A 20,359-nucleotide genomic window follows, 5' to 3' on the forward strand; every position below is an offset into this window, starting at 1 on the left:
CACCGGGCCAAAGATCCTAACCAAACGGGCTAACTAATCGGAACGGGTTCGGTTCCGCTGGATCCGATAACCGTGGGGGTGGAGGGGTGCCCGGACATCGGAGGGGCGCTAGCTAACCAGCGAGCAGTCCCAAACTAACCCGCTAATTACCGTTAGCCCAGCCACTGAGACCGCACATTATCCCGCAGAGAACCGACTAAACGCCACTCATCTGGACCGACACCCGTGATAATACGGGGGGGGGGGGGGGGGGTCGGTTCTAGAGCCCTGACACCCACCCAAACCGAAGGAGCTAGCGAGGCTAGCTGAGCCTCCGGTCCGCTTAACCCTTCGGGTTCCGGCTCGGCGGGCTAACAGCTGCAGGTACAAAGCATTTCCTGGAGCTCGGCGGAGCGCGGACTCACCTTTCAGACGAAGCCTGTCGGTGTTTGAATCACATTGACCGGAAACAACGGACGTGGTCGTTCAACCAGCAACCCGGTCGCTCGTAACGATGGAGTTTAATCACCGAGGAGCGGCACTCCCCGAACCCAGTCAGAGCCGCCGAGGGGGGGGGGGGGGGGCACACGGGCGCACAGACCGGCGGTGTTCAGCCAGGCAGACGGATCGAGAGTCCCGACGAAGCTTCCCCGGTTCTCCGCGCGAATTCCAGCTTCCAGCAAGTACCCGTTGTCGTCTTTCCAACCGATGACGGCCCGGTTTGTGCCTTCACGCCTGGATCTCAGTCGCTTCTTCCTCGGGCCATCAAACAGCACAGATGGGCGCGGTAACCCTGCATTCTGCTCCGGGAAACCCCACGTTACGAAAGCGTCACAACGCAAGGCGAAGGGTCGGCGACCACTTCAGGGGATCCGGAAATGCTGCCATCTTTGGCAGAACGGCGGCATCCCGCCGAAAATGACCCCCCAATCTGCCCAAGACCCCCGCCGAACGCTTATGGAACGATTGTTTTTGAAGTGACGGGCCACGGCCAATATTTAGGAAACGAGTCCTCGTTCCGTAGTCACGTTAGTGCAGCAGGCCTTACGTGTTTATTTTCTCAGTTGATCAATGTGATGTAAAGCAACAACAACACAACAACAACAAACTAACGATGGGATTGATATAACACTAAACATTTAATTAAAGGTAATACATGTCAGAAAAGACGCAAAGGTAAACACAAATATCGGAGAAAAGCTCGATGCTTCTGTTTCCGGGAAAATGTTTCGACCCTGAAGTGGCATCAGAGCAGAAAAGAATCCAGTCTCTGTGCGGTTGTAAGGAAGGGATGATGTGCTGCAAACACACGCGCCAATGGACTTATTCTAATACTAATAAGACTTTTCTAAACAGGAGTAACTTCGTTCCAACATGTAACAAAATTAAACATTTATTTTGATACACAATCAGCTCTAAGAGTACAGCCACAAACAGAAATATAGAGTCCTGGAACATTAAAAACGCAGCACATTTATTCAGTTTACCTCCAAAGACAATTTTCAATGAAATGAAATAAATGTTAGATCCCCTTTATTTTAATGTTATTTATTAAATGAAAAATTCTATTCAAACGAGTCTCCTCGGTTTGTAACTGTGAAACTACAAAATGCACACATTTGCAATACAAATGCACCCTGCCTGCAGAGTTGGACAGACGACCCGCCTGTCCACTGTGGCACAGCCATTACAGGGTTCCATCATTTCTTTGAAATGTGTAGTTTGAAGAGAATAGTGGTGTTTTCCTCTGATTGAGTTCTGACACCCGGATGGTGTCTGTAACATAAGCTAGAGGTGAGTTGCTGATCTGTTGACTTTGCTGCATCTTTCCTCTGGTGGATGAAGGAAGACGTCAGCAGGGATTTGTTCCTGCAGAGTGGGTGGACTTCACTGCAGACCTGATGGTTACCGGCAGCAGGAGGACAGAGCATTGAACCCCCACAGGGAGGGGGTGATGCTCAGTGGGTCACGGCGTTACCTGGAGGAGTGGAACAGTGGCGTCCTCTGAGACGGCGCAGCCTGCTTGGAAACCAAGGAGCTGCTGTTCTGTCTGGAGAGCAGCTGCTGGGTCTCTGCTGGATTTGTGTTTTCAGACTTTCCACTGGAAGACCTCCTTATGGCAGCTTTGTTGGAAGTCTTCATTTTATTTTCAGAAACATCCATCTTTTCAGCCGTTCATCCATTCCCAGGTGAAGGCCTCAGGGATGCAGTTGCTCCTGGAGACACCTCTTCCTTCACACGTGAAGGTCCTGAAGGACCAGTGATGAGCAAAACAACCGCTCCTGAAGTGGACAGAAACCAGTCCTAGTCCAACACATTCTTTGGTCGTCTGTGCTGTTACTGTGCTCTTCTTATTAAACAGTGGTTTGGAGATGGTTCTTCATTTCATCCTAATGTTGTGTTTACTGCTGCAGAGATGATGGTGTGTAGACTTGCACAGAGCTTTTCTACCTTCACCAGGGAACCGAGAGCTTTACAGTCACAGTTCCACTCGCACACTGAAGTGTGTGAGGCAGCATGTCCCTGGACGAGTCACTGAACCCCCCCTTCCATCAGAGACAAGGCAGGCTTCAGTGTCTTTCCCAAGGACACCTCGACGTATGGGCAGCCATTGAACCTACGGTATTCCCATCAGGGGTTGACCGCCTACCCCTGCAGCACGGGCGCTCATGTCTGGTTTTGTCATGTAAACGAGTCACCCCAAAGAAAAATGAGGTCTCTTTGTGTCTGGATGTGATGTGAACACGTGAACTCCACGGCCGCTTCAACACGGACAGTAAGTAGCTCTATCGGACAGCATTAGTGAAAGATCAGAGGAGAAACCAGATTAAAACCAGCAAAACATGATTTTATAAAACAAGTGACATTACATGAGGCTAAGCTCTTAATGACATGCTTTTTATAGGCAGGTTGGTGTACAGTAATCTGATTTAGTATAATCTCCTCCAATCTCTGATAACTGCTTACTGCATGTATCTCTCAGAGAGGTCAGAGCGTTTGCAGCGCTGCAGGGCATCACTGCCATCTGCTGTTCACATTTGCTGTTCACATGTCCTGTTCACATGTGCTGTTTTCATGTGCTGTTCACATGTGCTGTTCACATGTGCTGTTCTCATGTGCTGTTCACATGGGCTGTTCTCATGTGCTGTTCACATGTGCTGTTCACATGTGCTGTTCTCATGTGCTGTTTTCATGTGCTGTTCTCATGTGCTGTTTTCATGTGCTGTTCACATGTGCTGTTTTCATGTGCTGTTCACATGTGCTGTTCACATGTGTTCACGGATGTTTTCCCCCTTTTCTGTGATGAAACATCAGAAGTTTCGCTTAAATGTTTGATATGAATGTTGAACAAAGACCATGGTTTGAAGGAGGACATATGAAACAAAAGATGCCAGTCCTTCATTTGGAATTTGAAACAAGAATGGATTCTACGAAAACGTCACGGTTCCGATCCCAGCTGGGCTCTATCTGTGTGGCATTTGGGTCTTCTCCAGTTCCTCCCACAGTCCCTAAACAGGCCTCAGAGGTTCATCGAGTCTACACTGTCAGTGCGAGTCCCTGCAGTAACCCTTGTTCTATCCTAGGCACTTTAACATTGGGAGTTGGGTCATCTAGACCCACTAGACAGTGCTCTGAACCTTTTTTCTTCAATGATTCGTGATCTTCACTGGTGTCCATGGATTACATGAAATCTTTCCACCTTTATCCTTAACAGAGAACCAATCTTCTGCTCTTGTTTGATTCAAGGTGGGTCAGGACTGACCCGAACCCTCTGAAGACTCAGAGAAGACCTGAATGAATTTGATTCATGGAAGGCTGAAATGCACACAGAGCTCTGTTCTATGCTATTTAGCAGTTTTGGTATCTGATGACAGGCCTCTCTCAGCTGCCTAACTATGAAGCAGTGAGGGGGGCCAAGTCTGGACCCCCCCCCGTGACGGCCGGTCCCCAGCCCAAAAATACAGGGTTGTGTCAGGAAAAGCCTGAAAATCTCAGCTAAACCACCTGTGCGGATCAGTGGAAGCCGATTCACTGTGGCGGCCGCTGAAGGGATGTGCCAACAGGTGAACAAGTGACAGGTCTTCGAGTAGGTCAAACAAGTACTAGTCACAGCAGACGCCCCCTGGTGGTGGAGGTCAGTTCTGCAATTATCAAACTACCATGTCTTCTAGTTGATTCATTTCAACTGGACTGAAAATCTTCTTCCTTGGAACATTTTGCCGCTCATTCAAGTGGACCTGTGCTGGATTTGACCGTCTTGTGGTCCAATATAAATAAAGGAAAATTCTGAAATGGACCCATTCATTGAAAAGGACTCTTCTTTCTCTTTCGGCTTTTCCCATCAGGGGTCGCCACAGCGAATCATCGTTTTCCACCTCACTCTATCATGGACATCTTCTACCCTAACATTAGCCAACTTCATGTCCTCTGTTAAGACATCCATATATCTCCTCTTTGGCCGTCCTCTTGCCCTCCTGCCAGGCAGCTCCATCTCCAACATCCTTCTACCAATATATCCACTATCCCTCCTCTGAACATGTCCAAACCATCTCAGTCTGGCTTCTCTGACTTTGTCGCCAACACAGGCAACATGAGCCGTCCCTCTGATGTACTCGTTCCTTATCCTGTCTAACCTGGTCACTCCTAAGGAGAACCTCAACATCTTCATCTCCGCTACCTCCATCTCAGCCTCTTGTCTCTGTCTCACTGCTACCGTCTCTAACCCATAGAGCAGAGCTGGTCTCACCACTGTCTTGTACACCTTTCCTTTGAGTCTTGCTGACACTCTTCTGTCACACAACACTCCTGACACTTTCCTCCAACCGCTCCAACCTGCCTGCACTCGCCTCTTCACCTCTTTTCCACACTCCCCATCACACTGAACTGTTGACCCCAAGTACTTAAACTCCTGGGGCCTCATTTCTAAAGGTTGCGTACGCACAAAAGAAGGCGTACGCCACTCTCTACGCAATAGTTGAGATTTATAAAAAGCAAACTTGACGGGAAAATGTGCGGTCCTCCACGCAAGCTCTGACCCAGGCGTACGCACAAAAACGGGTGAAATGAGAAACGGCGACACCGTCGGCAGATGGAAGAAACACGTGAAAGTGAAAATGACAATACTGCCTCTCAGAAATAACATGAAGACTTCACAAAGCAAGTCTTACAATTAACAGCCTACACAAACACCCGTTTGATCGATCAGCAGTGAAGCAAACAAAATTACCACAGAAATTCAAATGAACATTTATTTGCAAAAAGAAAAGTGAAATATGTTCTGCAATATTGGCATGTTGTGCAATTCATCCTCATAAATAATATATTTAACAGAACGAAATAATGTACAAAACTGATATTCCCGTCAGTGTGTCCGTCTGGCGGAGCAGATAGAGGTGCAATCAGACAGACAGATAGTAGTAGTAGTAGTCTTTTTTTATTTTGGACTAGTGAAACAAATGTAAAATAACAGAATAAGACAAGAACGAGACAAAACTTACAAAAACAAGAAAAAGACAAGTAAATTATACAAAACAAAACAAAACAAAATGATATAAACACCAGTCCAAAAGGGAGTGAGAAGAAGAAAAATCTTATAAACTCTCACCCCCCTTTACCCTAAGCCCTTACTTTCCCACCATTAGAGTCCAGGGCCCTACCCAAGTGTATATGTACATATATACATGTAATTTTCATTTCCAAACAACATACAAATGAATAACAAAACGTATTGTCAAAGTATGCAGATTTATAAATGCTGACATTCTGTATTTTTTTGTATTTGCACATATTTATCCATGATCATCTTCCTGTATCTATATTTAAATTATTTTATGTTTGGACATTGTTTCAAGCATTTACTGGTTCTGTTCCACAACTTCACTCCACAAATTGAAACACAGAATCTCTTTTTATTTGTACGTGCTTTATGTATGACAAATGTATCTTTTTCCCTAAAATTGTATTTTTCCTCTTTTGTAATAAATAACCTTTGGATATTTGTGGGTAATAAATTGTTTTTGGGCTTGAATATTATTTGAGCGGTACAATACTCTACTAGATCGTAAAATTTGAGTAATTTTGATTCTATGAATAATTTATTTGTGTGTTCAAGGTAACTGACTTTGTGTATGATTCGTATTGCTCTCTTCTGAAGTATTGAAAGTGAATGTAACGTTGTTTTATAGTTGTTCCCCCAAACCTCTACACAATAAGAAAAATATGGTAAAACTAATGTACAGTATAACATGTGGAGTGATTTGTGGTCCAGAACCAGTTTAGCTTTATTTAAGACAGAAATACTTCTGGATAGTTTAGCTTGTATGTAGCTAATATGTGCTTTCCAGGTAAGTTTGTCATCAATTATGACCCCAAGAAATTTATTTTCATAAATTCTTTCAAGTTTCACCCCATTTATGTGCATGTCAATGTTAATATTTTTACCCTTATGGTGACCAAATAACATCATTTTTGTTTTACTTAAATTTAGTGAAAGCTTATTTACATCAAACCACAGCTTCAGTTTTTCCATCTCCTTCTTAACAATTTCTATGAGTTGCTGCAGATCATCCCCATCACAAAACACATTAGTATCATCAGCAAATAGAACTAGCCGTAATTTGTTAGAAACCTGAAATAAATATATTATATATAAAATAAACAATATTGGTCCCAGAACCGACCCCTGAGGGACACCACAAACAATGTCCAAACATTGGGAACAAGCACCTTCAACCTTTACAAACTGCTTTCTGTTGCTCAAATAGCTTCTGATCCAGTCTAGCACTAACCCCCTAATGCCATACCGATCCAATTTATGAATTAATATACAGTGGTTAATTGTGTCGAAAGCTTTTTTTAAGTCAATAAATACCCCGATTACATGTTTTTTATTATCAATAGCATTTGTTATATTTTCTATTACATTCATCAGGGCCAGTGATGTTGATGGATTTGACCTGAACCCATACTGTCCTTCGTCCAGTATCTTGTGCTTTTCCATGAAAGAGTTTAATTGGGTTATGAACATTTTTTCCAAAATCTTTGATAACTGCGGTAACATAGAAACTGGCCTATAGTTTGTGAAGTGATGCTTGTTCCCGGTTTTGTACAATGGTATAACTTTTGCAATTTTCATTTGATTAGGAAATGAACCTGTTTGGAATGATAAATTGAAGATATATTCTAATGGTTTCAGAATTCCACTGATTACTGTTTTCACCAAGGCCATATCAATGCCATTAACATCAGTAGAGAGTTTACCCTTCATTCCTCTCACGGTCTTTAATATTTCATTTTCAGTTACTGGGCTAAGAACCATTGAACTGGGATTTCTGTCAATTAACATTTGCACATCCTTTCCAAATGTTCCTGGATCTGGGATTTGCTTTTCTAACTCAGGTCCCACGTTTACAAAGAAATCATTAAATCTTTTAGCAATCTCTTCCCTTTGATCTATTTCTTCACTCTTACTAATAAAATACTTTGGATAGGAGTCTTCCTTGTTACCCTTTCTTAGAATAGTATTAAGTATGCCCCATGTTTTTTTGATATTACTTTTGTTTTCCTCTAAAAGTTTTCCATAATATTCCTTCTTGCATGTTCTTATGATCTGCGTTAGCTTATTTTTGTATTTTTTATATTTAATTTCGGCCTCTTTTGTTCTCTTTTTTAAGTAGTTTTTGTAAAGAGTATTTTTTTTCTTACATGCATTCTGCAGTCCTTTTGTAATCCATGGACAATGGAAATACTTAATTTTTTCCTTGAACTTTTTAACTGGACAATGTTTATCATACATCGAACCAAATATCCGCAAAAAATATTCATAAGCCTCATCAACAGTTTCTTTTTGATAAATCACATCCCAATTATTCTCAAGTAGCTCAGTTTTAAATGCATTGATGGAGGTTTCTGTTTTAATTCGTCTGTATCCCATTGAGAAATGCAACTTGTGGTTGACATAACTACTGTCATATACTGTGAAAACTGGAAGATGGTCACTGATTTCATTAACTAGCAACCCATTAACTGTTTTATTTTCAGTGTCATTGGAGAATATGTTATCAATTAATGTTGCACAACTTGCAGTTATCCTACTTGGTTTTGTAATTCTTGGAAATAAGCAAATGCTGTACATGGTGTTAATAAATTCTTCAACTGCTTTAATCTTATGAGGATTTAATAGGTCAATGTTAAAATCCCCACATACAAAAATTACTTTATTTTTATCCACAAACATTTTCTCCATCCAGCCTGTAAACATATCCATATTTGAGCCAGGTGTTCTGTAAATACAACTAACAACTATATTTTTTTGATTTTCTTGAGAGATTTCGATTGTTAAACATTCAAGCATATTGTCAACAACAGCTGTCATGCTGGTCACTACTCTGAAATGCAGAGTTTTATCCACATATAGAGCAACTCCTCCACCACCTTTGTTTAGTCTGTTACAGTATCTGAGTTCATAACCCTCCAAAATAAAGTTTTCAACTCCCGTCTCTGCATTGAACCACGTTTCTGAGATTGCTATCACACTAAAGCGTTGTGAAAAATTGCACAAGTATTCCTTAATGTTATCAAAATTTGCATACATGCTCCTGCTATTGAAATGAACAAGTGGACAGATGGATAGATAGAGAGAGATGCATTAATTGTCCACTAGGGAAAGTTGTTTTCATAGTAAAACATTTCTTCATAAGCTACTGAATTATGGTTTTCATGCATATGCCTTTAGTTTGTTTTATTTTTGATGAAACAATTTATGGCGTATGTCTCAACCATTCAGAAAGCAACAAGAAATTACATTTGCGCTGATCAATTTCCCATTTCCACGTGGATTATTACCGACATCTGTAGCTTGTCAGATGTAATTAAATGGAGGGAAATAAAATGCTCCATCACAATGCGTAATGACGCACAATGGCTGATCTTGCGCTCTTAGAAGATGTGGCAAATGGAAGAATTCGGAGTGAACGCATCTTTAAACGGCAAGAAGACTTGCTGGCAAACGAGGACGACTGGCTTATGAGCCGGTTCCGACTTCCTCCAGCCGTCCTGTTGGACCTCTGCGGGCTTTTGGGGGGGTGTCACCCGGTGCATCTGGCGCGTCGGTGTCCCGCTGCGCCTCAGTCACCACTCCACTTAAAAGGGATTCCCCAATTATTGCCGCCAGTCTCTCATCAGGAGGGGTCAGCTCCGGTGTCCCCCCCCCCCCACACACACACACCCGTGGCAGACATGGGTGTGTGTGTGGGGGGGTGGGGGTGGGGGTGGGGGTAGGGGGGGTCAGCGCTAGACGTTTTTTTGCCTCGACTTTGATGTCCGACCATTTCTTTTTTATTTCGGCCACGGTCCGAGGTTGTGAGGCTGCAGCATTAACGGCGTCTGCCACCGTTTGCCGCTCACGTGCCTTTTTGGCATTAGTAATGCCCACACTGTGTCCTCCAAACAACATTATTCTCCTCTTTTCCACCTCGCCAACGATAACTTCTACTTCACATTGAGTGAAGTTACGTTTTTTTGATTTCCTCTCGGTGTTTGCCATGGTTTCGCAATCAATGAATATTAATTTGTGGGCGTTTCACGGACTATTTATGGGCAACTATGGGCGTGTCATGAAGCCGCAAAAGCTGCGCTGCATTTAGAATTGGTTGTGATTTATTAAGGGAAAGATCCGTAGGATGTGCGTGCGCACGGTTTTATAACTCCGAATATTTCTGTGCGTACGCACGTCCTATGTTTCATCCGTACGCCACTTCTGACGCAAATCCTACGCAAAGTTTTAGAAATGAGGCCCCTGCACCTTCTTCACCTCAGCCCCCTGTAACCTAACGCTTCTACCTTGATCCCTCTCGTTCAGACACATGTATTCTGTCTTACTACGACTGACCTTCATGCCTCTTCTTTCCAGAGCAAACCTCCACCTCTCTAGCTGTTCCTCCACCTGCTCTCTACTCTCACTGCAAATTACAATGTCATCCGCAAACATCATTGTCCAGGGAGATTCCTGTCTTACCTCGTCTGTCAGCCTGTCCATCAGCATAGCAAACAAAAAAGGACTCAAAGCTGATCCTTGGTGTAGTCCCACCTCCACCTTGAACTCCTCTGTCTGACCTACAGCACATCTCACCACCGTCATACTTCTCTCATACATGTCCTGAACTACTCTGACATACTTCTCTGCCACTCCAGACGACCTCATACAGTACCACAGCTCCTCCCTCGGCACCCTGTCATACGCCTTCTCTAAATCTACCAACACACAATGCAGCTCCTTCTGACCATCTCTGTACTTTTCCATCAACATTCTCAAAGCAAAAATGGCATCAGTGGTGCTCTTACGGGGCATGAAACCATACTGCTGCTCACAAATCTCCACCTTCTTCCTAAGCCTGGCTTCCACTACTCTTTCCCACAGCTTCATTGTGTGGCTCATCAACTTTATTCCTCTATAGTTGCTGCAGTTCTGCGTGTCACCCTTGTTCTTAAAGATCGGGACCAGAACGCTTCTCCTCCATTCCTCAGGCATCTTCTCACTCTCTAGAATCCTATTGAACAACCTCGTTAGAAATTCCACTGCTGTCTCTCCTAAGCACTTCCATACCTCCACAGGTACGTCATCAGGACCAACGGCCTTTCCGCTCTTCATCCTTTTCAGAGCCTTCCTAACCTCATCCTTTCCAATCTCTGCTACTTCCTGCTCCACAACAACCACATCTTCCTCCCTTCTTTCCCTGTCATTTTCCTCGTTCATCAGCTCCTCAAAATACTCCTTCCATCTTTTCTGTACACTCTCTTGGGTTGTTAGCACCTTTCCATCTCTGTCCTTAATCACCCTTATCTGTTGCACGTCCTTCCCATCTCTGTCTCTCTGTCTGGCTAGCCTGTACAAGTCCTTCTCTCCTTCCTTTGTGTCTAACCTGTCATATAGCTCATCGTAAGCTTTCTGTTTGGCCTTTGCCACCTCTCTCTTCACTCTACGCTGCGCTTCCTTGTACTCCTGTCTACCTTCCTCAGTCCTTTCTACATCCCACTTCCTTTTAGCCAACCTCTTCCTCTGGACGCATTCCTGTACTTCCTCATTCCACCACCAAGTGTCTTTACCGTCTTTCCTCTTTCCAGATGACACACCTAGCACCTTCCTACCTGTTTCCCTGATAATCTCTGCTGTAGTTTCCCAGTCATCTGGAAGCTCATCCTGACCACCCAGGACCTGTCTCAACTTCTGCCTAAATTCCTCACAAGTTTCTTCATTCTGTAGCTTCCACCACTTGGTCTTCTTTTCTGTTTTCCCTCTCTTCTTCTTCCTGACCTCTAGAGTCATCTTACACACCACCATGCGGTGCTGTCTAGCTACACTCTCTCCTACCACCACTTTGCAGTCATTAACCTCTCTCAAATGACCTCGTCTACATAGGATGTAGTCCACCTGAGTACTCCTACCTCCACTTCTGTATGTCACTCTATGTTCCTCTCTCTTCTGGAAGTAAGTGTTGACTACAGCCATTTCCATCCTCTTCGCAAAGTCCACCACCATCTGTCCCTCCAGATTCCTTTCCTTCACACCAAACCTGCCCATCACCTCCTCATCACCTCTGTTGCCCTCACCAACATGCCCATTAAAGTCTGCTCCAATAACAACTCTCTCTCCTCTGGGAAAACTCTCTATGACCTCATCCAACTCACTCCAGAATCTCTCCTTCACTTCTAACTCACAGCCAACCTGTGGCGCATACCCACTGACTACATTCACCATCACCCCTTCAATTTCTAACTTTAGGCTCATTATCCTGTCTGAGACTCTTTTCACCTCTAGAACACTGTTTACAAACTCCCCCTTCAGAATCACTCCTACCCCGTTTCTCTTCCTATCAACACCATGATAGAACAGTTTGTATCCTCCTCCAATACTACGGGCCTTGCTGCCCTTCCACCTTGTCTCCTGCACACACAGTACATCTACCTTCCTTCTCTCCATCATGTCTGCCAGCTCTCTGCCTTTCCCTGTCATTGTGCCAACGTTAAGAGTCCCTATTCTCAAACCTATGTTCCTGCCTTTTCCCTTCTCTCTCTGGCCACGGACCCTTCTGCCTCCCCTCTTTCTTCGACCAACAGTAGTCAAATTTCCACCGACACCCTGTAGGTTAACAGCATCGGTGGCGGTCGTTGTTAACCCGGGCCTCGACCGATCCGGTATGTCTAAAGTGTTGTGGATGATTCGCATGGTTATTTTGGCAATTTTTACGCCGGATGCCCTTCCTGACGCAACCCTCTCTATTTATCCGGGCTTGGGACCGGCACAGAAGTAACTGGCTTGCAACCCCTGTGGCTAGATTTTTTATTGAAAAGGACTGATTCATGTAAATAACTGACATTGTATATGGTGCAGCCACGTTTGCCCTATGTTTCGGTTAACACAAGCCATTATAATGGCGTTCATGCTAGTTCCAGTCTGTCAAAGCCAGAATCACGTCTGAAATCCATTTTCTGTCCGAATATTTCCAAACATTCAATGATTTTCTTTCAATGGTCTGACATGACCTTCACCTGCCTGTGCAGGATGGAGGAACCTGCTGGTTTGTCCAGGGTGGACCCTCTTTGCTGTGACTTCACCATGCTGACCCCCACCCACCTGATCATTGTCAAGAGGCACATTTCTCTGTGTGAACGACCCAAAATCCCCGGCTGGTCTGAAGAGATCAGTGAGAAGAACCTGCTTAGTGGTTCAGCATCACCCCACAACACTTTGAGTGGATTCCTGTACATCTGGAAAAGTCTGCACAGTATCATTTCTGCAGACAGATGGCCGCTCGTGAGCGCCTGACATGTGACACCCATCTCAACATGACGCATCTCCATCTGTGGAGGAGCCTAACCGCGGCCCAGCTCAATGTTAAGCAACCCATGGTGAGGTGATTCAAACAGCCAAACACATTTCAGCACATTTGATTGTGAATGTAGCAACCCATCTGGAAAGCGTTTGGGTCTGAGGCGTCTTCTGCGGATGTCTTCCAGGTCTGAGGAAAGCTGCAGAAGTTCTGGAAGGGATCGGACGTCCCGTTTCTTTATCATTCAAGCCTTTCAGTCTTCATGCTCTTCATCCTGAAAATACATCTGTTTTTTAAACTGATTACATCCAGATCCGCCAAATGCTCATTTCATAGACTTTACTGGTTTGATTACTGAAAGCAATCACATAACTGGAGAGAATTGGGTTCGGGGCTACTTAAGTGAATAAAACCTTTAGTGTAACGGCTGGAGGTGGCAGCAGCTCCAACTTAAACATATTTTAGTCAAACATTTCCATCAAACAAATGTCCCAATAATCCTCATCTACATGATTAAAGTTCATTCTGTAGAGTACTCATCATACAGATTCATAATCCATAAAAGGCTTTCTTCAAGTTTCCAGCCGTTTTTGTAAACATGGTCTCAAACTGGGACTTCTGGACTTGAACTCAAACGGCGTCAATCCCCAGTTCACATATGCAGCTAACGAAAGGGACGGTTCCACACAAACAGAAACAGGCCCACGGATCAAGTTCCATCCTTCTGACTGAATGGACTCCATCCTATCCAGTATTTAAACATTTGATGCCAAATTGGAAAGGAATCATCTGGAGGGATTTGGGTTACTCAGGTGTGGCAGGAAGCCTCAAACATCCAACATCTAGTAAAACTTTATCACACATATGTTGAGCTCATCTTTTCTCCCTTTTTTACTCACAGTAAACACTTAAAAAAAGGAAACAACCAAAGACAAGATGGTACAGAATGTTGTTGAAAGTATTTCTTAAAATCAGTTATGAACAAAAATCAAATTCGGGGCACAGTGGTCCCTCGCTCTATTGGGGTCCACCTTTCGCAGATTTTCTTTTGAACCCTGAACTGTATTCTGGATCCTGATTGGCTGCTGATCTTGTCAATCTGCCTCTTGCAAAGAGATGTGGCGCGTTCAGTTTGCTGAGTCTTTAATCTATTCAGATCTTTGTTTTCATTCTCTAAACCTGGACAGATTTACTCTGTGAAGGTTTGAGTTTTGAGAAAAGTCTGAAAACGTCTCTCTATCAGAGAAACTAGCGAGAGGTTTTACTGCCTGGAAACATCTAGAATGCTCCTTTATGGAGTTCGCCTATCGCAGGTTATTTATGGAATGTACCCCCCCATAAACGCCCAATTGGTATGGCACCAGTGTGGGAACTTTTGAAAGGATTTCCGGCCCCACATAGACCAAGCTACAAGCCAGAAACTCTGGATGTTGATGGTTTTACAGTAAAGGAGACTGAATGGATGTGTGTAAAAAACCCATGGTTCTCTAGGGTTCTAAAGGTTCTGTCAGTGACATGAGGAAGACAGAAGTCAGAACTGTGGCTGAAGATCCATGTTTGAGGAACACGGCTGGTTCTTCTGAATGCAGGTGAATTCATCAGTGGACCCGAGTCATCCATGAGGGGGAAGCTTTAGCAGGTTGTTGGTGTTTGACGTGTTCTCAGGATGTTCTCGATACTACTGCTCCTGTTAAAGTTAACATGCACATAGGCAGGCTGATACAGGATTCAATGGATCACAAGAAAAGAAAAGGGTGTGTGGAAATGACACAAGCTCCAGGTTCATCAGGAGATCCACCATGAACTGTTGAATGAACCTGAGTGGAACCAGAGACGTGTGTGTTCTGTCTGATGTGCTGCAACAGCCACTGGGGTTGGTTGTCCAGATGTATAGTCAGGTGTATGAAATTATGCTCTGATATATACGCTATTCCTATATTGCAGTTCAAGACTCTGTATTTGTCTGTGTTATTCACTAGGAAGTAATCTATTCTTGAGTGTATTTTATGAGCTGCTGAGTAGTGAGTGTAATCTTTCTCAGATGGATGTAGTTCCCTCCACACATCACTCAGTCCGGTTTGTTTTATGAAAATGTTGATGTTGAATGAATGAATCTCTTGATTTGATGCTCTTATGCTTCTTAAGGCTTGTCCAGTCCTTTGAATTGTCTGGAATTGTGTTTCAATCTCCTCCACAAATAAAAATTCCTTCTCTCAGAGTAGTAACTTTGTCAGATTCCGATTGATTGTTCTGGTTCTCTGTCATCTATTGTGTGTAAGTTTGTATCTTGAGCCTAAGGCCGACGCTGCAACAACTGAATTTCCCAAGCTGGGATCAATAAAGTATCTTTATCTTATCTTATCTTAGATACCGTATTTGGCAAATGGGATCTTCCAAGATCGACTGATTTATCTCATTTTGTAACAAGATCTGATTGGACTGTAGGAATATAAATCCATTCATGGATAAATCGATTATTCATCACACCGCTGCTCTGCACCCAAATGCAGGTGCCACACACCTTAACTTGAGCAGGTCAGTCACTGTGTTTGTTCAAATGAAATCTGTAAATAATTATTTATTACCCAGATACACCCCCACCTGTTGGTGCCTCCATGCTCAGCCTCTGGGGTCTCCATCCATCTGTCAGGTGTGAAAGTCTGGGTCTGAACGTCACCTGGATGAGACGCCTCGGAGACCGAGAAGCACAGCTGGAATCTGGGGTCTGACTGAACCAAGCAGACGAAACAGGTTTGGGCTTCAGGCTGCTTGGTGGGGGTCCCTGTGGTGGGGAGGGGGCGACCTCTGCTGGTAACAGTTATTGCAGCAGGTGCCGCTATGCTGTTTATGCCTGTGTCCACTAGAGGGCGCAATGACCCAAGCTCAGAGCTGCAGCAGCACTGCTTTCAGGTTCCCCTCCATCTGGAAAGCTTTGCTCCACACATTCTCAACAAGTCCGGTTCTGTCTGGTTCTGCTGTGACTCATAAAATATGACTGTGCTGTGGGGCAACAGCACGCCTGGGGTAAAGTATCAGAGGGTTTTCTGCTCCTGGTCTGCTAACATTCATCCACACCCCCACAAAGAGCAAAGTATTCCCTTTGACCTCCAGGGTTTCAGGTGGGAGTTCAGAACCAAAGCCTCAGCTAGGCGGGACCTCCAAACCCTGTGACCATGATTCAGGACGACGATGCTTGAATCTGGTCTTTGATCCGGTTTGAGTCCTGCTGTTTGTTACGGCAGTCCCAGGAAACGTGTGTGTGGGGGGTTTACTGATAAAGTATCAGGAACCAGCCCACCAGAACCCGAGGACTTCAGCTGCTTGGTGGGTTCTAAGCCTTCACTCTAACTCTCCGCTCAGCGAGGACGGCGCCTCCACGCCGCTGTAGTTTGTCTCCATGGTGATGAGAGATGGGTCCTGCAGCCATGCAGGCATATGAAAACCTGCAGCGCCCCTCCCTCTCAGATGGATCTTTCTCCTGAGTCCTGTAACCCCCCCCCCCCCCCTTTTATTTTCTGTCAGCTGCATAAAAGTTTTTAAAGTAGCTTTGAAGCCTCATTATGGCCCTTCATTGCTCCTGCCCCCCCCCCCCCCCCCCGACTAGGCTGTGAACATATGGGGGGGGGGGGGGGGTTCTCTGTCAGCTGCAGACAGTCACTTCTGAATGATCTTGGCAAGCTGCAGTGGAAAAGCCTGGTGGGGCGCCGGCCGGCCAATATGTCGAGCAGAAATAGAGGACGATGCTGCTGCTCTGAGTTCCTGCTGTTCTCAGCCGTGTTCCGTTCAGCCTTCCGGCCGAAGTCAGCCTGGAAGAACCGGACGTCTGAGAAGCATCTGCAGCAGCAGCAGCAGCAGAAGCATCTGCATCTGCAGCAGCAGCAGCAGCAGCAGCAGCAGCAGCAGAAACAACTGCAGCAGCAGCAGCGTCTTTACGTTCCTGAAAAAACTGATTTCTCGGTGGACGCCACTCCTGCATTTAAAGTGATTATCCAAGGATTAGATGATGTCAGGATGGTTAACTGCTGGATCATGATGGAAAAGGACCAAACCACGCTTCGGTCCAAAGTGGCGGCGTGCTCTGCCTGGTTCTTGTGGCAGCGGCCATGTGCTGGCGTGTGGAGCCAGCATGCAAATGCAGCGGTGGAGCTGTTTGGCGTAATCTGCAGTAAATCATCCCTGTAATCCCCCTTTTATCAGCCGGAACTGCAGGGGTTGGCCCCGTGGCCGCTCTTCAGAGATTACACCAAAAACCGCTCAGAGAAGCAATCCCATTCCCATGATCCCGTCATCAGGTCCACGCCGCCATCAGAGGGGGCGCCGCAGGAAATCTCCTGTGTTAAAAGTTCTAAAACATCCTGAAAGCTCCAACAGTTCCTAAAGTTCTTAAAGTTCCTGAAAGTTCCTGAAGCACAGATCCTTAAAAACAGAACATTAGCAGGTCCAAGGAAAGGACTTCAGTCTGGAGACCAGACTGATGTCAAAGTCAAAGATGGTTTCCTCTACTGGCTAATGGCAGATTCACAGACACAGAATAATGATTACTGAATGCTGATGATTGATTACTGAATGCTGATGATTGATTACTGAATGCTGATGATTGATTACTGAATGCTGATTATTGATTATTGAATGCTGATGATTGATTACTGAATGCTGATGATTGATTACTGAATGCTGATGATTGATTACTGAATGCTGATTATTGATTATTGAATGCTGATGATTGATTACTGAATGCTGATGATTGATTACTGAATGCTGATGATTGATTATTGAATGCTGATGATTGATTACTGAATGCTGATGATTGATTACTGAATGCTGATGATTGATTACTGAATGCTGATTATTGATTACTGAATGCTGATGATTGATTACTGAATGCTGATGATTGATTATTGAATGCTGATTATTGATTACTGAATGCTGATTATTGATTACTGAATGCTGATGATTGATTACTGAATGCTGATTATTGATTACTGAATGCTGATGATTGATTACTGAATGCTGATGATTGATTACTGAATGCTGATTATTGATTACTGAATGCTGATGATTGATTACTGAATGCTGATGATTGATTACTGAATGCTATTTATTGATTATTGAATGCTGATGATTGATTACTGAATGCTGATTATTGATTATTGAATGCTGATGATTGATTACTGAATGCTGATTATTGATTACTGAATGCTGATTATTGATTATTGAATGCTGATTATTGATTACTGAATGCTGATGATTGATTACTGAATGCTGATTATTGATTATTGAATGCTGATGATTGATTACTGAATGCTGATGATTGATTACTGAATGCTGATGATTGATTACTGAATGCTGATTATTGATTACTGAATGCTGATGATTGATTACTGAATGCTGATGATTGATTACTGAATGCTGATGATTGATTACTGAATGCTGATGATTGATTACTGAATGCTGATTATTGATTACTGAATGCTGATGATTGATTACTGAATGCTGATGATTGATTACTGAATGCTGATTATTGATTATTGAATGCTGATGATTGATTATTGAATGCTGATTATTGATTACTGAATGCTGATGATTGATTACTGAATGCTGATGATTAATTACTGAATGCTGATTATTGATTATTGAATGCTGATGATTGATTACTGAATGCTGATTATTGATTATTGAATGCTGATGATTGATTACTGAATGCTGATTATTGATTACTGAATGCTGATTATTGATTATTGAATGCTGATTATTGATTACTGAATGCTGATTATTGATTACTGAATGCTGATGATTGATTACTGAATGCTGATGATTGATTATTGAATGCTGATGATTGATTACTGAATGCTGATGATTGATTACTGAATGCTGATTATTGATTACTGAATGCTGATTATTGATTATTGAATGCTGATGATTGATTACTGAATGCTGATTATTGATTACTGAATGCTGATGATTGATTACTGAATGCTGATGATTGATTACTGAATGCTGATGATTGATTACTGAATGCTGATTATTGATTACTGAATGCTGATTATTGATTATTGAATGCTGATGATTGATTACTGAATGCTGATGATTGATTACTGAATGCTGATGATTGATTACTGAATGCTGATGATTGATTACTGAATGCTGATTATTGATTACTGAATGCTGATGATTGATTACTGAATGCTGATTATTGATTATTGAATGCTGATGATTGATTATTGAATGCTGATTATTGATTACTGAATGCTGATGATTGATTACTGAATGCTGATGATTGATTACTGAATGCTATTTATTGATTATTGAATGCTGATGATTGATTACTGAATGCTGATTATTGATTACTGAATGCTGATGATTGATTACTGAATGCTGATGATTGATTACTGAATGCTGATTATTGATTACTGAATGCTGATGATTGATTACTGAATGCTGATTATTGATTATTGAATGCTGATTATTGATTACTGAATGCTGATTATTGATTACTGAATGCTGATGATTGATTACTGAATGCTGATTATTGATTATTGAATGCTGATGATTGATTACTGAATGCTGATGATTGATTACTGAATGCTGATGATTGATTACTGAATGCTGATTATTGATTACTGAATGCTGATGATTGATTACTGAATGCTGATTATTGATTACTGAATGCTGATGATTGATTACTGAATGCTGATTATTGATTACTGAATGCTGATGATTGATTACTGAATGCTGATTATTGATTACTGAATGCTGATGATTGATTACTGAATGCTGATTATTGATTATTGAATGCTGATGATTGATTATTGAATGCTGATTATTGATTACTGAATGCTGATGATTGATTACTGAATGCTGATGATTGATTACTGAATGCTATTTATTGATTATTGAATGCTGATGATTGATTACTGAATGCTGATTATTGATTATTGAATGCTGATGATTGATTACTGAATGCTGATTATTGATTACTGAATGCTGATTATTGATTATTGAATGCTGATGATTGATTACTGAATGCTGATGATTGATTACTGAAGTCTGATTATTGATTATTGAATGCTGATGATTGATTACTGAATGCTGATGATTGATTACTGAATGCTGATGATTGATTACTGAATGCTGATGATTGATTACTGAATGCTGATGATTGATTACTGAATGCTGATGATTGATTACTGAATGCTGATGATTGATTACTGAATGCTGATGATTGATTACTGAATGCTGATGATTGATTACTGAATGCTGATTATTGATTATTGAATGCTGATGATTGATTATTGAATGCTGATTATTGATTACTGAATGCTGATGATTGATTACTGAATGCTGATGATTGATTACTGAATGCTGATTATTGATTATTGAATGCTGATGATTGATTACTGAATGCTGATTATTGATTATTGAATGCTGATGATTGATTACTGAATGCTGATTATTGATTACTGAATGCTGATTATTGATTATTGAATGCTGATTATTGATTACTGAATGCTGATTATTGATTACTGAATGCTGATGATTGATTACTGAATGCT

General features: G+C 42.7%; 1 protein-coding gene across 1 annotated transcript in view; it reads right to left on the bottom strand.

Annotated features, from left to right (window-relative positions):
- Positions 1–860, bottom strand: part of ol-gb1 (guanine nucleotide-binding protein beta subunit) — a 33,842-nt gene extending 32,982 nt beyond the window's left edge. The window contains exon 1 of the mRNA XM_023956220.1: positions 405–860. The gene's annotated coding sequence lies outside the window, so the exon portion shown is untranslated. The remainder of the gene's footprint in view (positions 1–404) is intronic.
- Between the last annotated feature and the right edge of the window lie 19,499 nt (positions 861–20,359).

The sequence above is a fragment of the Oryzias latipes genome, chromosome 7, assembly GCF_002234675.1.
Source record: "Oryzias latipes chromosome 7, ASM223467v1".
Classification (NCBI taxonomy): Eukaryota; Metazoa; Chordata; class Actinopteri; order Beloniformes; family Adrianichthyidae; genus Oryzias; species Oryzias latipes.